The sequence below is a fragment of the Anthonomus grandis genome, chromosome 2 (genome assembly GCF_022605725.1).
Source record: "Anthonomus grandis grandis chromosome 2, icAntGran1.3, whole genome shotgun sequence".
In the NCBI taxonomy this organism is placed as follows: Eukaryota; Metazoa; Arthropoda; class Insecta; order Coleoptera; family Curculionidae; genus Anthonomus; species Anthonomus grandis.
The window spans coordinates 12339101-12357109 of NC_065547.1; the positions used below are offsets into that span (position 1 = coordinate 12339101).

The following is an 18009-nucleotide window of genomic DNA, read 5'->3' on the forward strand; positions in this document are numbered from 1 at the left end:
TACATTTGATTAATTGCATTTAATTACAAATATAACACAATAAAATACTATATCACTTTTAAATAAGATATATAGAATAAGATGATACATGGCATAAAAGTCTTATTTGTACTTAGAGAAAGAATTGAACAATAATTTTTAAATGTGCTATAATGATGTCTATTTTGAGTGTATTTTTACCTTTTCCTTGACAGAGTCAGGGAATGTGTAGCAGTTAAACAAAAACGGATTGGATGTGAAATAGTAATTGTTGACCTAGACCCCACAGTAACTATTAATCTCAGATGCAGTTATTGTTGATGATGAAAGATCAGATCTGTAATTATACAAAATTGGGTGTATCAAGAATATTAATTTATTTTAATTATCCATACTTGTCTATATTAGCTTCACTGTTTGTACTATATACCATTTTGGAAGCTAAAGAAGTTTTTGCACTCTTCAGGAAAACTACCCTTGCAGCTTTGAAGGGTAAATCACTTGGTAAATTAACTGAATTATCGGCTGCTGTGTTTTTAACCAGTGCATCAGAAATCCTAGTAAAAAAATAGTTTTACACACATAAGTATTAGGTATAAATAAAGCTTATATGAGTAACACTAATACTTTTTGTGACGATTTTTTTATACTAGAAAAATATATAAAAAAAAAATTACCTTTAAGGTAGAGCTGATTTTTTTAATAAAGTTTGGCTACTGATAATATTATCTTCCTTATATAATAAATCACTTCTAAGGATGTGATCTGAACAAATATATTCTTTTTAATTGTGTTGATTTCGATTAATGAAATCCATTGTTCCCTTTGGGCATATATTAGGCAATTTATAATAAGTATTTGATATTTAATCAAAAAGCAAAAAAAATTACAGTAATAAATTAATATGTGGTGCCAACTACTATATATATATTATTATAAGTTGCAATATGGTAAAACAAAAAAAAATTATTGACCAAATTTTAGGGAAAGACAAAATTAACTATACATAGATATCAAATCTTAATAAATTACAAAATTCTTTAAAGGCAATAAAAAATTAGTAATTTCATCTATCTACCTAATGTCTATATTAAAAAACATAACTATATATAGATAGGTATATGGGTATTATGCCATCTTTATGCCAAAACAACAAAAAAAACATAAAATCCTGCAATAAAACTAGGGACAAAATTCTAGTTTTATATGTTTTATAGCCTATTGATAGATGAATATGTTCAAAAATATATTTAGATTTAAAAATATAAATATTTTGGTATTTTACACACACTTTCACATTCAAGTTTTTATTAGGTTTATATCTATAAGATCCCCTATTCTACGTTTATGATGATGGTTACCCCATGATGTGATGTTATGAAAGTATCGGTACTTACTTGTGAAAAGATCGGCTTGAATCACCTTTTTATCATGATGCGGCACAAACGACACAAGTTTTTGCCATCCTAGCAATTTAAAAAAACACTAAAATGTGGCCTTTTGCCTTTTGAAACCAAAAAATTAAAGAAAATACACGAATCCCGAACGTAAACAAAAAGCCGTTTGACAGATGACACTATGCGTATGGCTCAGGCGCTTAAGTTCCGGTGTTGTCGCTTCAAATTTTTTAGAAACGGTTTTAGGGATAAGAATGTTAATAATTTTGCTTTTTTTTGCTTAAGGATATTATATTTATTCTTAAAATAGGTTAATTGTAGTATTTATATTTTTTAATTCAAATTTTCCTATAAAATACAACACAAGTAAGTTAAATTAACGTTATAATGGTTGTTAAAATATAGCAAAAAATTTCCTCCGTTGGAAATTCGCGTCGACTTGACAACAGAGAATCGGCAAATATGTTTGTAAACAACACACCCCTCTTGCCCCTGTGCACATGTTGGACTCAAACAAAGTTGTTGTTTACTAATTCTAGCCTTTCAATGTTCTAAGGTTTTAGCATTACTAGCTTTATTTCCAAATCCATTGGACCCAGACTATCCTGACGAAGAACTAATTTTCCAGCAAGATGGCGCTCCTCCGCACTATGCTGCCACTATGCGTACATTTTTGGAAAAAACCTTTCCCAATCGGTGGATAGGAAGGAGAGGACCCATCGAATGGCCTGTTAGGTCACCTGACCTAACACCAATCAACTTTTTTTGGGGGGATACCTCAAGTCGAAGGTATTTGTTAATAGGCCAAATAATCTAGACGACTTGAAAGAGAGAACTAAGTGCGCGCCATAACTCCGGAAATGATTGAAAATGTGCAACGAGACTATTGATCGCCTTGGATATTGTCAAGCCGTGAATGGCAACCATTTTGAACATTTAACTCAATTTTTGTTCTTTTTTATTTATTACATGAATCGTCTTTTTTCGATAACTGTTGATTTAAGGTATAGGACATGATGCATGAAACATACCTAGAATTCCACGCGAAATTCAAAGATGAAATAAAAAAAGGTGCTTTCATTTGAAACAATGAAGTTGATGGTCGTAATTTATTTTTGAGCAACCCTGTATATACAAACTTCATTTTGTACATGAAGTACAGGCGCAACTTGAAATAAAAATCGACGGATCCGAGCGTTTCTTTTTCGAACACACCCCTGAATTTTAAATGAATTTAGACATAACTTTTGGGATGCACTGTATAGAGACCCTTTATCTTTATCGATCAATCAAAACAATTTATCAATTTTTGATATTCCTTAAGCAAATCAAAGGCAAACAACTATAAAAATATTTATTGAATAAATTATCTATCCTATAATAAAATTAACTCAATTACAAATACAATTTAAACTATAAAAGCCCTTCGGTATATAATATTAACATCATCCCATCAGAAGTTTCACGAGAGTATCTTACCGACTAAAACCCGTTAGTGCAGTGCAGAACAGCTAATTAAAATTTCATACAAAGTTTCCGCACTTCCATCCGTCTTAAAATAAAATTGAATTTGCTACTTGACACAATAGGGCATCACCTTAATGGGTTCGGTAAGAGATACTTTAAAACAAAATCAATTATTTACTTAAAATATACCAAGCTAACTAAAAGGGCTAAAAACAACCCCAAATATGCTCCCTTTAGGACGTTTGAGGAATTACATAAATCAGTATTACAAGTATTACACGTCATTGATACATCACTCACGTTTTGTTTTAAGTATTCGCATAAGTCCAGGCCATCGATGTTTGCATAAAAGCATTGCCTAACAGTCGATTTTAAAGCTAAAAAAAATTTTAAATAGATTTAGAATGTTAAATTTGTACAATACTTACATCCAGATGTAAGCACGATTTTGCCACAAGTTCCACCAGTTTTGGCTTGTAATGGACTGAGCTTAAGTGCTGTCGTGCTGATGTTAAACTTTGAGAAAACTGGCAAAGCTAAAGAGGTATTTGAGGAAGATGCACTGGCCTAGTTTACTGATGTCCACTGGGTCGTCACATATTGTCGAAGTTCCTTCACATGCGTAACATGTGGTAAGCGCGGACGTGGTGCCTAAATAAAAGAAAATATAATTGTAATTGTTTGCTGATGATACATTGCTATTGCCAGAAAATAAAAGAAATGGGAAATAAGGTTTTTTTTTTCAATTGAAGAAGTCTATTTTGGAAGTGGAGTGTATGGTTAAGAAATGAAACATTTTATTTTAAAGGAGGTCATAAAATGAATGCCAATCTTATTTTAACCCTTTCGATACTAACGGGTGATATGTGTCCCACCAAAAAAACTGTTTTTAATATACGCATTTATTTTTAAATTAAATGTTTAAAAAATACTAGTGGGTCATATATGTCCCAGGCAATTCTTTTTACAAACGGGTGGGTCAAAAATGTATTATTTTTATATCGGCTGTTGTCCCAGTAGTATTATCCAGTTTTTGAAATTAAATATAACTCGTGGGCTTTATTTTGAGGTTAGATTGGATAGTAAGTTTGAAATGTAAACAAGCGGTTAAGTGGCGCTCTTGTTTTTGTGGTTATTAAAGGTGTTTTTTTGTCTTTAAAAGTGAATTAAAACTATGACAAGGTAAGCTTTAGTTAAGGTAAAATATTGTATGTTGTATTTAAATAAAATAAGACCCAGATATTTAGATTTAGGGACGTATATGTCCCAGTCGTAAAATTAAGATTAAAGTGGAAATTTAGGCATTAGCTGTATGTTTCTTATAACGTCAATTTATAAGGCAAAAAATCATTGAAAATTACAAAAAGTTAGTAAGCCTTTTGAATATGTGAATATTTTTTTGATATTTTTCGGTTGGAATTTATGCCTCTACACCTCGTAAAAATTTGAACATAATAATTTTATAAAAAGTTCCAATAGGTATTTAGAATTCAAATTAATATAATAAAAATAATACTGTATAATACGTTTATTACAGTTTACAGTACGTACGTTTAAAAAATAATAATTACAGCATTTATAGTCGTTATGTTTGGTGAAGACCTACATGATATATATTTTTAAAAACCCATCAGCTGATGCTTACTTTTTTGTGCTTGCAGTAGAAAACCGCTAAAACCTAAAGAATTACAAGAAATGGCTATGAGTATTGACTAGTATGGATTATCCGATGATTCAGATATGGAAGATCCTTTTCAAGATTCCGGCTCTGAGTACCAGCCCTCATCTGAAAGTGATATTGAAATGGATTCACCTAAAAAGAAGAAGCCAAAACGAGTCTCCCAGGATGAATTGGCAATTATTTGTAGTACCGACAATACTTCCAACATTAAAAACGAAAGCCCTGAAAGCCTTATTGAACCTGAAGTAATTGAAGAAAACCAGGAGAATTCTAAAAATGCAATTTGTGACACTACAAACATTCATTGGACCACCAGTAGCAGCTTATTCCAGCCAGCAAAAACCATACCAAAAATAAAAATCCCCAGCATTTTGTATTCCGACATAACTCATAAATCGTCTGAACGGGAGTGTTTTTTCAAACTGTTTCCTAAAAGCCTGTTTATGATTTTTTTCCAATGCACCAACCAAAGATTACAAATTCTCGAAGTCAAAAGAAAAAAAGCATATGCTCCAACTGATCATTATGAGATCATGATAGTTTTGGGGTGTTATATTGTTATGGCATATAACAAAGTACCGTGCATGGCAAACTACTGGTCCTCTAATAAGTCACTTGGAAATGAAGCTATAAAAGAAGCCATATCACGCGATCGTTTTCTTCTTCTTACATCTAAGATGTATTATAATAATCCAAGTCGTCCAGAAAATTCAGGAAAGCTTTATTACATTGAAGAAGTAATGTCCTGTTTGAAACATACGTTTTCAAAAGCGCGTTTGGAGAGCACATTTCAAAGCATAGATGAGTCTATGGTAAAATTCAAAGGCCGTTCAGCTCCTAAACAGTATCTTCCTCTAAAACCAATAAAAAGGGGCATCAAGGTTTGGGAAAGGTGTGATTCACAGTCTGGTTACGTATATGATATAAACATATATTGCGGGAAAGAAGTTGATACTCCAGATAGCACTCTTGGCCAAGGATTAGGTGAACGGGTTGTAAAGACCTTTAGTCTATAGAAGTCTATTAGAGACCCGGAGGTAATGGTATGCTTTGATAGATTTTTTGCTTCTGTTTCATTGATGTCTTCCATAAAATTTGCTGCAGTGAGTACATGTATGCCAAAACGAAAAAATCTTCCAAAATTTGAAGATTTTGTCGCTAAACAAAACATGAAGAAAGGCGATTCTTGCTCTTTATTGAGCAACGTAGGTGTTGCTGCATACTTATGGAAAGATTCAGAAGAAGTAATTGTTCTCTCAAACTGCCACAGTTCTGAGATGGAAACTGTAGAACGGCGACAGAAGGATGGAACTAAGGCTACAGTGCCGTGCCCCCCAGCAATCAAAGATTATAACTCCTATATGGGAGGAGTGGATCTCTCAGATCAACTCTCCGGCCTTTATGATATAGACCGGAAGTCACAGAAATGGTGGAGAAATGTGTTCTATAAACTTTTTCTTACTTCAGCCACAAATGCGTGGATACTTTTCAAAGAAGCTCACAATCGTGATGTTCCATTTATAGTTTTTTTAGTTAACTTAGCTGAATAGCTTATTAATTTGGGAAGAGAAAATGCAGGCATGGTAAGGAAACGTTGTACTGGCAGACCTTCAAGTTCGTCAAGAAATATGGTAAATGTTGGCGATCATTTACCTATGCAGGGAACCACTCGACGTAGATGCCATTCGTGCTCGTCAAAAAAAATCGAAAAACGTACAAAAACTATGTGTTCAGGTTGCAAAATTCCGTTATGCGCGGACTGTTTTTCGATATACCATAAATAGTTTGCGCGTTTATGGTTTCTATAATTAAATTTTATGTATTATGTTTATCTGGTGGTACACATTTGTCCCGATGTTTACTTAGTTTTCATTACTAGTGGGACACCCGTGTCCCAGGTTGTATTTCTTTTATACGCTTATATAAATAGATAAAAAGCAATTTTTTTTTAATTTCTAAGCTACCTTATCCTATAACAAGATTTTTTATTTAAAAAAATTAAAATTTAAAACTCGTATTTTGAATGCATCAGCTCGTGTGGGACATATATATCCCATTAGTAAAATCAAAACCATTTTTTAAAAAATAAAGTCGTTGCGAAAGGGTTAAGAGTAATACATTTCATTGAGATAACGAAATATCATCAAACTCAACACTTAGTTTTGCTGAATAAAAACCCTAAGTTTTAATTAAAAATGCAAATGTAAAATATCATGAAAGATTCTCATATCGTGATACTTACTATGATGTTCCAAAATAGTATATTTCGGATTAGACTTAAGTTAATGGTAAATTATAGGGAGTGGATTTCTCAGAAACTTGAGCTGAACTCAGTGGACCTGCCTAAGGCAAATATTAGTTGTATGCGTTTTTCCTTATTTACTCAAACACTGAATTTTAAGAAAAAAAATCATAAAATAGAATTCAATTACCTGTAGTTTGATATGCATTAAAACTAAACAAGGAAAATAATAGTTTTTTTCAAAAGAACAAGGGGGATGTATTGGTTCAGTTTTTCACCGTTTACTTAAAAACTACGCATTTTCATAAAAAAACTCATAATATAGTTTTTAAAGAGAATTGAATTTCCTTTAATTTAATAAGCATTACAACTAAAAATAAGACAGAACACCTTTATGCAAAAGAACTAGGGGTATATATTAATTCAGTTTTATACTATTTACTCAAAAACTATGTAATTTCCAAGAAATACTCATAAGAAATTTTTAAGGACAATTCGATTCACTCTAATTTAATTTACATTTCTATAATTAGGAACGAGGTTAATAATATTTTTTGCAAAAGAACTAGGAGGACGTATTGGTTCGGTTTTCCCCATTTACTCAAAAGCGATACATTTAGAAAAAATAATAGGATACTTTTTAAAGAGAATCTACCTCCCTGTAATTTGATATGCATTACAACTAAAAACAAGGCAAATATTTTTTTTAATCAAAAGAACTAGGGAGACATATTGAAGCTTGCAAATTTTGTTGTGCATTTTCTTAAGAAACCCATCATATATAGGTAACTTTAAAACAGTAGTCACTATAGAAGAAAAGAAGCCAAGTTTGCAATCGAACACAATCCTCAGGTCCCTCACACTAGGCACAACCTCAAGAGAACATAATTTAAATGAATGAAAGTTCGACTAAAAATCATCAGCCTAATTTGTTTTTTAACAATAAAACTAAAGATGATTTGCCAATAAAAGGTAGCGACTGTATTAAAATCAGGTACTAATACCGTCGATATTGATATTAAATAAACGGGGTACTAGATGAGAAACTGAAATTAAATTCATTAAATTGAAAAGTCATAGTCTGACAATCTGATAATGATCCGTTAAAATACTTCTAAGCTAATATTATAATGAACCAAAGACGCCTTAATGATTTAATATTTTAAAGAACGTTTTATGATTTGTATGATTTGTTACATGATCAAACGTTTTTGAAAAAATTATGTATTTGAAACAACATGTATCTAACTATCATTCTCAAATGACTATATAAAAAAATCAACAAAAGTAAGAATATTTAACTCAGTAGACCTACTTAGGGCAAATATACTTTTTATGCAAAAGAACTTAGGATACGTGTTCTTTTAGTTTTTTCCCATTTACTCAAAAACTATGCATTTTCTAAAAAACTATCATAATATACACTTTAAAGGAAATTTAATTTCCCTTCATTTGTTATATATTATGAGCCTAAATACTTTTTCATACTGATTTTTTTTTATAACATATAGCACCTTTATGCGAAAGAACTAGGAGTACGTATTAACTTAGATTTGTCCAATTTACTTAAGAACTAAGCAATTTCCAAAAAAGAAAAACGGGAAGGATATTTCTTACGCAAAATTTGATTTACTGTAACTTACTTTGCATTTCTGTAACTAGGAACGAGGTGAATTATATATTTTTGAAAAAGAACTAGGAGGATGTAGGTCCAGTTTTTTTCCTATTTACTCAAAAACTGTGCATTTTCAAAAAAAAAATTCATAAAATATTTTTCAAAGAAAATTGGATTTCCTGTAATTTGATCTGTTTTACAACAGACACAAGGAAAATATTATTTTTATGCAAAAGAACTAGGGGAATGTATTGATTCAGTTTTTTCCAATTTATTTAAAAACTATGCAGTTTCAGACAAAAACTCATATTATATTTATTAAAGGGAATCTAATTCCCTGTAATTTGATATGGATTACAACTAAAAACAAATCAAACAATAATTGTATGCAAAAGAACTAGGGAGATGTATTGGTTCAGTTTAATCAAGAACTATGCATTTTAAAAAAACTTAAAAGATAATTTTTAAAGAGAATTGAATTCCCTGTAATTTAATATATATATATTTTTTTTGATGGTTAACACAAGCACAAGAGGAAAGTCCTATGTCACTCTTGGAGTGGTGCTTGCGCGAAGATATTTGTGGGCATTTATCTTGAATCGCTGTAGGTTGTATGTGTCGGGAAATATGTGAGGTGGAAGCCCGTTCCACAAAGAAGATGTTCTCCAGATGAATGAGTCCCGATACAGCGGCGTCCTTGGGGTAGGCAGGTGGACTCGATGTTGATGAGCCGCAACTGCTAGACGCGTCCTTCTTGCCGAAACAGCCCTGGGTGGAATTAGGCCTGCCAGCTCAGAGGAGCAATTACCGTGATAATAACGGTAGAAGAAACAGAGATCAGCCATCTTTCTCCTGTGCTCCAGACTATCCATACTCTTTGTTAGTTCTCGTTTGTCGATAAAACGAATAGCTCTCTTCTGTATAGAATCCAGCAGCTTTAAACTATGCTTGAGTGCAGAGCTCCAGAAATGCGAGCAATACCCGAGGGAAGGGCGTATTTGAGCCTTATAAAGAGTCAGCAGCTGTTCTGGTGCATACAGTTTTTTCGTTTTGAAAAGCACTTCTTAGAGTCTTTTGGAAGCCGCCCTGGCGACCTCGGCAACGTGGTCATGACAATACACACTGTTGGTGACCTCGACTCCTAGAAGATGTAAAGATGATTTCGTTGGCAATGTTTTCCCTGCCATAACCAGCTCCGGGCCACCAAGGTTAGTCTTTATCGTAAATACTGCAGCCTGCGTTTTTTTAGCCTTAAAATTGACCAAATTGTTATCGCCCCACTTCGAGATTGCTCTAATATCGTTGTTGGTTGAAGCTACTTGTTGCTGCCTAAGAATCTGAGAACTTGCGGTTGTCGTTGGTTTGGCGGACTTAAATGTGGAAATAAGTGTGCTATCGTCCGCAAAGCTGTAAATTGGATTGACAGTGGTTCCTAGCAAATCGTTGATATATACCAAGAAATGGGTGGGGGATAGAATGCATCCTTGAGGGATTCCAGCGTTAATGTTAAATTTGTCGGAGAGGTATCCATCGACGGCTACTTGGATTCTTCATTGTTCAAGAAAACTTTTGATCCAATTCAATAATGAGTTTTGTATGCCGATTGAGGAAAGCGTGGGTAATAGTCCCTCATGCTACACTCTGTCAAATGCTTTAAAAATGTCAAGAGCGACTGAGCGGGACTTGCCGTGCTTCTTCGTGGCCTCCGTCCACAAGTCTGTGACGTAAGCCAGAAGATCGCCGGTGGATCTAAGCTTTCGGAAGCCGTATTGATGATCGCTGATTAGTCCAGATGATTCCAGATATCTTAACAGTTATTGGTTGACTGCTTTCTCCATAATCTTCGATATTACTGGAACTAGTGCAATCGGGCGGTAATTCGAGGGCATCGTCTTCTTACCCTTTTTGGGTACAGCTTGCACTCGAGCAGTTTTCCAGCTTGTTGGAAATTGGCCCTGCTTATACGATGCCGTGAACAGTCTACATAAGGGAGGAGTCGATTCGTCTGCACAACGTTTTAGTATTAGGGCTGGAATTCCATCGGGTCCAGTAGCTTTGTTGATGTCTACGCTTTTAAGAATTTTATTTATAATTCGTTGGGGAAACGAAATTTCTCCCATCGATGAATTCACCCTTGGCAAATATGGCGGTGTTTTGCCTTGCGAGTGCAGAGTAGAATTGGACGCGAAGAGTTTACCCAGTAAGTTGGGATTTTCCCTTGCTGTTACCGCGATAGAACCATCATCTGCTGTTAGGGGTGGCAAGGCCGACTTAGCAAATTCTTGACTAACGGCTTTCAATACCGACCAGAAAGATCTTGTTCCATTTGGACAGTTTAGCAGTTTGTTTTTGATCCTGTCGTTGTGACTCTCTTTGCATTCATCAATAATTCGCTTGCAGCTATTTCTGGAGGCTAAAAAGTTTCTCCGATTTTCGATGAAAGGATGTTGACACCATTTGCGATATGCTGCGTTTTTAGTGTTTACTGCCTTTTTGCAATTCAGGTTGAACCATTGCTTGTTGTTTGATCCGCATTTAGTAGAAAAAGGGATATAAGCTTCCATTCCTGCCAAGATCGTCTCTGTAATTTGGTTTGCACATTCTGACATGTTATTGGTTCTAAAACAGACCTCTTTCCAAGGGAATGAGCGATAAAATTCCCGAAGATGGTTCCACTCTACTGATTTATAGTGCCATACCTTCCGCGGCATTGGAGGATCCTGCGTTTTAACCTCCAACTGGCAAGGGATTGTTATCAATTTGTGGTCCGATGTTCCTAGGGAGGCATGTACTTATACTGTGTACGAGTCAGGGTCTGAAGCCAAGACCAGATCTAGGAGACTCGCGAACTCGCCGTCTCGATCGGGGATTCTGGTAGGTTCCTCCACAAGCTGCGTGAGCCCGCATATGGTGGCAAATAGCTCAGCTTCTCGTCCTTCATCGTCGTTCTTATTGCAGAAGCGCAGCCAGTTGATATTGTGAATGTTAAAATCACCCATGACGATGATTTCTGCGCTTGGGTAATCAATTTGCAGATGGTTAATGCAATCAACCAGGTTCAAAAAGAGCCGTCTATATTGGGTGTCGCTTGGTGGTCTGTAGATACAGCAGATAAATTTCGTGGCACCACTGGCTATTATTTTGAACCACATGACGTCGAAGTCCGCAGGTTCAAGCGTTTCCTCCCGCTGGCAACTCAAATATGCATTGCAACTAACAGCAAGGCAAATAATATTTTTATCCAAATGAGCTAGAGGAACATATTAGTTGAGTTTTTCTCGATTTACTCATAAACTCGGCGTTTTTATACTTAAACTCTCGATACACTTTTTGAAGAGAATTTAATTTCCTTTCATTTGCCACACCATATAACCCCAAATACTTTTTCAAACTAAAAAAATGAAGATATGTATAATTATCACCTTTATGCAAAAAAACTTGAACTACTTATTTGTTCAGTTTTGCCCAATTTACTCAAAAACTAACCCTGTAATTTGATATGCATTACAACTAAAAACAAGGAAAATAATATTTTTATTCAAAAAAACTAGAGAGACGTATTAAAGCTTGCAAATTTTGTTGTGCTCTTAAGAAACCCATAACTTATAGGTAACTTGAAAACAGTAGTCACAATATAAGAAAAGAAACTAAGTTTGGAATCGAACACAATCCTTAGATCCCTAAAAGTTTGCCTAAAAATTATCGAGTGACATGTTTTAATATTTAATTCTATATTTTTGTTGATACACCAAGCTGTAGTCTGCCCAAGTTTCGTTGTAGGTTGACGCAATCAGTCTCATTTGTAAAACTAAGCTCACAATAAAACTAAAGATGGTCTGCAAATAAAAGATAGCTATTGTGTAAAAAGCAGGTACTAATACCGTCGATATTGATATTAAATAAACGGGGTCCTAGATGAGAAACTGAAATTAAATTCATTTAATTGAAAATTCATAGTCTGATAATCTGATAATGATCCGTTAAAATACTTCTAAGCTAATAATACAATAAACCAAAGACGCCTTAATGATTTATTTTTTTTAACAACGTTTTATGATTTACATGGTTAAACGTTTTTAAAAAGTAAGTGTAAATAATTCTCAAATGACTAGATTAAAACTCAACAAAAAAGAGAATATTTAACTCAGTAGACCTTCCTAGGGCAAATATAATTTTTATGCAAAAGAACTTAGGGTTTGTGTTGTTTAAGTTTTTTTCCATTTACTCAAAAACTATGCATTTTCTAAAAAACATCCATAATACACACTTTAAATGGAATTTAATTTCCTTTTATTTCTTATACATTATGACCCTGAAGACTTTTTCATACTGAAGGAACAAAACATATAGCACTTTATACGAAAGAACTAGGGATGCGTATTAATTAAGTTTTGTCCAATTTACTTAAGAACTAAGCAATTTCCAAGAAAAAAGAGTAATTTACTTTGCATTTCTATAACTAGGAACAAGGTGAATTATATATTTTTGAAAAAGAACTAGGAGGATGTATTGGTCCAGTTTTTTTCCCATTTACTCAAAAACTGTGCATTTTCAAAAAAAATTCATGAAATATTTTTTAAAGAGAATTGAATTTCCTGTAATTTGATATGCGTTACAATAGACACGAGGCAAATATTATTTTTATGCAAAAGAACTAGGGGAATGTATTGACTCAGTTTTTCCCAATTTATTTGAAAACTATTCATTCTACGACAAAAAATCATAATACACTTTTTGAAGAGAATTTATTTTTCTTTCATTTGCTATACCTTATAATCCGGAATACTTCTTTATACTAAAGGAACAAGACTTAATACATTTACGCAAAAGAACTAGGAGTACGTATATATCACTTTTTCTTTATTTATTTAAAAACTATGCAGTTTCAGACAAAAACTCATATTATATTTATTAAAGGGAATTCAATTCCCTGTAATTTGATATGGATTACAACTAAAAACAAAACAAATTATAATTGTATGCAAAAGAACTAGGGAGATGTATTGGTTCAGTTTAATCAAAGATTATGCATTTAAAAAAAAACTTTGAAGATAATTTGATAATTGAAGAGAATTGAATTCCCTGTAATTTAATATGTATTACAACTAACAGCAAAACAAATAATATTTTTATGCAAAAGAACTAGAGGAACGTATTAGTATTTTCGTACCAAAACTCATGATACACTTTTTGAAGAGAATTTAATTTTCTTTCATTTGCCATACTATATAATCCTGAATACTTTTTCAAACTAAAAAAATGAAGATATATGATTATCACTTTTATGCAAAAAAACTAGGACTACGTATTTGTTCAGTTTTGCTCAATTTACTCAAAAACTAACTGCTTTTTCAAAACCAAAAGTAAATCAAAGTGTAGCATCTTCTTTATGCAGAGATCACAGAAGTGGAAAGTAATTAGAAATGACGAGGCATTAGTATGACAAAATTTATAAAAGTAAATAAAGGTTCAAAAGAATAATTGAGGAGCAGAGTTGCAAAATGCAGTTTGTTCAAAATTTCACATTTTGAATTAAAGGTGGCGCAACATTATTTAACCGAATTTCTATCATTTCACATCATTTTGGACATTCAAATCGAATTTTGTACCATTTAAAAATAATATATTGCGAAAATTCCCTAGACATGCAAAATGCATTTAGTCCATCACCTTTAGACAAACAAAAAGTATTTTGTCCACAAGACAAACAAATCGCGTTTGGTCCAGATGTAAACATGTTTGTTTCATAACCTAATTTCTGTCGGTGTGGTTTTAGTTTATGTACAAGTATTTTGTGTTTGTTTTATAACTTTTTCGTTAAGTTTAAATCACAATGGAGTCTGTAGATGGTGAGCACATTGTTGGTGATAGTGACTGGGGTAGCCGAAAGCGACAAATTAATTTAACAACTAGGGAAAGAAAAAAACAAGTGAGGTATGAATTTCTTTTTTAATACTTATTTCTTTTTGTTACGACTTTATACTATTTTAAGGTATTCAAACCATGATCCCGATTTAGAGCAATTTGATATAGCTTGCAACCATAAAAATAATTCAAATTTAAAATGTCAGCAAGTAAGTCGAGAAGATGTAATTAAACTTCGGGAAGTTTTTTATAGAAAATCCAATAAAACCGTTCAAAATGGAATTTTAGCCAGTTACATTACTTTAGATATACCTAAACAAAAAAGGTTCCGCAAGGCTGATGGAAAACCTCACTCTTTTGCAGTAAAATATTGCGTAAGTTAAACTAAAAGTGCTCAAATCCCCACGCTATTATATACATTTATTTTTATTTAAAAAAAATATTGATTTGAATTTTTTTTACCTATTAAATTTACATATTTTTTTAGTTTGAATGTTTCACCAAATTTTTTTAAAGTTTTCGTTAAGCAACAAAAATTGCAGGTTTGTCAGAAGTTTATAATGGCTGTTTATAATGTTGGTCAGAGGAGGGTGAATACCATGCAGGAAAGTGCAAACTGGGGAAACAGTTTTAACAGAAAAAAGGCGAGGGGATAGATGCACTTTTAAGTTTGTGGATAAACCGAATGCTGTAAGATCTTTTATTAGTCAGTTACAAGGAAAGGAAAGCCCTTATGGAAGCAAAAAGTCTCGACGGATTTATGTAGCATCAGAATACAACATTTCTATACTTTGGCAATTATATAACAAAAAGGCACCAAACAATCTGAAAGTAAATTACAAATATTTCAGCCGGGTGTTTAGTAAATGCTTTAATATAGGATTCGGTAGTCCCGCTACTGATGTCTGTAGCTACTGCGTTAGAACATAAAGCAAAATTGGTATGTCTCAAATTGCTACACAAAAACAAAATTTATCTACTGAACTAAAAGTGCATAAATTCCGTGCATCACAATTTCATAAATTAATGAAAGTTGAAGATCCCAATACCATTTTATATTGCTTTGATCTGCAACAAGTTCAGGTATTACCCAAGGTCCCTATTCAGGAGGCATTTTACGCTCAACAGCTGTCAATATACTTTTTTTGCATTAACAAACTTAATTGTAAAGACCCAGTATTCTATACGTAGATGGAGCACCAAGCGATTTTTTGAAAAAACTTACATTTCCAGACAAAATCCGTTTTTTGCAAATGTGTGTGGAGGACAAAATAAAAATAATCATGTTGTGCATGCTTTAATGTTTTGGCTTCAAACGTTTTCATGTGAGCAGATTAGAGACATAGAAATTATATTTCCAATTAGAGGTCACTCTTATCTCCCCGCCGATCGTATCTTTGGATGTATTGAAAAAAGCTTAAGGTCCCGTAGTATTGTAAAAACTCCAGATCAATATTGGGATATCTACACCAAAGTGGGTGGTGTACAAAAACTTGGAACTGACTGGCATTTACTTGACATAAAAAAAATTTTGCTGCATTTGAAAAAAGTGACTGGCATTCATTCTTGTCAAAAACTTTTGTTAAAGAAAAAAAGTTCCACCCATAATATTTTGCTGAAAACTGAGTTACTATATCGCAATTCAGATGAGACAAACAAGTTTCAACCACTTGCAAGATTCGATCAAATAGAATTACAGGAATTAGGTTTGGGTCATAAAATAAAGGGAAAAAAGTAGATAGTTTAAAAAAATTATTGGCATCATTATCTGGAGAAAACTGGAATCAGAATCCAGAATTAGAATGGTTAGTTTCAATTTTAGAAGGCCAGTGTGAGGATGAAACCAATGTTGAAGAAAGTGAGGACTGTGACTGTAACGATACGGAAGATGTTAATTTCATTTGAGTTTGTTAAAAAATAAAAATACTACTTAAAGAAAACTGTTCTTAATTTTTTGGTGGTAATTTTACCCAAAAAGTTTTTTCCAAAGGATAATCAAAAGCCATTTTGTCCACTATAGACATGCAAATAGCATTTTGTCCATATGTTTTTCTAAAATACCAAAGTTAGTTTTGCTTCTTCTAGTCTGCCATTCTAGTATTTACTCATCCTAAATTTTCCTAATTTTTTGGTAAAAGTCCTAACTCGGTAAGTAAGACCGATTCGTAGCACCAGTTTTTGATGTTTCCTGTAAATGTACAATTTGGACAAACCGGATTTTGTAAGTCTGCTCCTCAGTTACTCATTAACATTGACTACTGAATTGTTAAAGTCTATTTTCCTATAAAGAAGTTAAAGAAGTATTTTATCTACTTAATTACAAGAAATAAACTACTTCAACTTTGCCCTTCACCAAATCACTTACCAAAATAAATTTTGTGAAATCTTAAAAACCTTTGAGTCTAAAATTATAATATTAAGATAAAATTATTGAATTAAAAAATTCCTGTATAAAGATTTTATGAAAAAAAAAACAAAAAAAACTTCAGTAGGTCTAAATACATATTTAAAATATGTATAACTTCTGTGATTTGTTCAGAAACTTATAGTAAAAAAAGGAAGAGTGCTTGGTTATGATTTATGGATATAAGCGAATATTTTTCAATACACTTACCAAAAAGTCCAATGAACAATAGACACAAATTAACAAAAAGTTTTCCAGTCATGTTGGTTAAGTGCCTAGGGTACAGTCAGTCTTAATAGAAGATCTGAATTTGGATGTTTAACTAGCCAAAAAGCAGGAGACCAAAAACATTTATATTAAGAAAACGCTAAGGTTTATCCCCTCCAAATATTAACAAATCAAAAATCTCTTATCTGCAAATTATTATTATTGATACAACTCAATCAGAAAAATTATCTGATGCAGGATTTTTAATCGTTTTATCTCAAATTAGCAACAGTTTTTACATGATCATCATTATATTCGTCTAAAATAAAAACGCGTTAGTTCCAACTTCCCTTGCCCTTGTACCTATTAATTCTAGCTTTGTTTGCCGTAATCGAAGTCTGGTCTATTGCACTCCACCGGACTGTCCGATCCACAATAATGTTAACATAATGGCCGGACAATCAACCCTGTATCGAGGGCTTTCCATAAACTCATATAAAACATATACCGAGCGTTCAGGTGCAAGGATCTTGGATTAATGTCAATGAACAAAAATAGTGTTATTTTTTAGGAAAAGCTTGGGCGCCATTGACTATGGATTAGTCCAAGCTAGGTTTTATCTAATTATGTGTAATTAATAATAAATTAAATTTAAAATAAAGGACTATATATCGTGGGTATAAATGTCTTTACGATTTTTGAACTTAAAAAAAACATTATTTTATTTTATATTTATGCTTAAAAATAATGAAATAGTCCTGGCTTTAATATTTTTTATTTATTTATCCATGCAAGATAAAAATATTTTTCATTTATAACTAGTAGCTTGAATGGAGCTAATAAAAAACAGTGTGTGTAAACGTCGTAAATGTATTTTCTTTTTTGCTTAGATGAAAATCATTTAATCTCTAAAATGATATTTATCTCAACAGTGATTTTACAAATGAACCATTGCATTTACCATAAAAGAAAATATTTTTCTTCTACTAATCAATTTAAATATTATAAAAATTTTACCGTGATTAACCATGTTTGGCTTTTTTCTTTATCCATGTCCTGACCCAGACCATACTATGTGAAAAAACTACTTGTTAACATAAAAGGAATTATAATCGGTAGGAAATGGAAAAATATATTTTCTCTCATCAGCTT

At 32.5% G+C, this 18009-nt stretch overlaps 1 protein-coding gene and 1 long non-coding RNA gene across 5 annotated transcripts in view; one reads left to right on the forward strand and one right to left on the reverse strand.

Annotated features, from left to right (window-relative positions):
- Positions 1-18009, forward strand: part of LOC126750535 (limbic system-associated membrane protein-like) — a 524620-nt gene that overhangs the window by 157398 nt on the left and 349213 nt on the right. The gene's annotated exons all lie outside the window — the stretch shown is intronic.
- LOC126750540 (uncharacterized) lies at positions 302-17010 on the reverse strand. The gene is made up of 5 exons (XR_007665749.1): positions 16861-17010; positions 3272-3494; positions 1377-3220; positions 375-536; positions 302-316 (listed from the first exon to the last, which is right to left on the reverse strand). It is a non-coding gene; the product is annotated as an uncharacterized LOC126750540 (long non-coding RNA).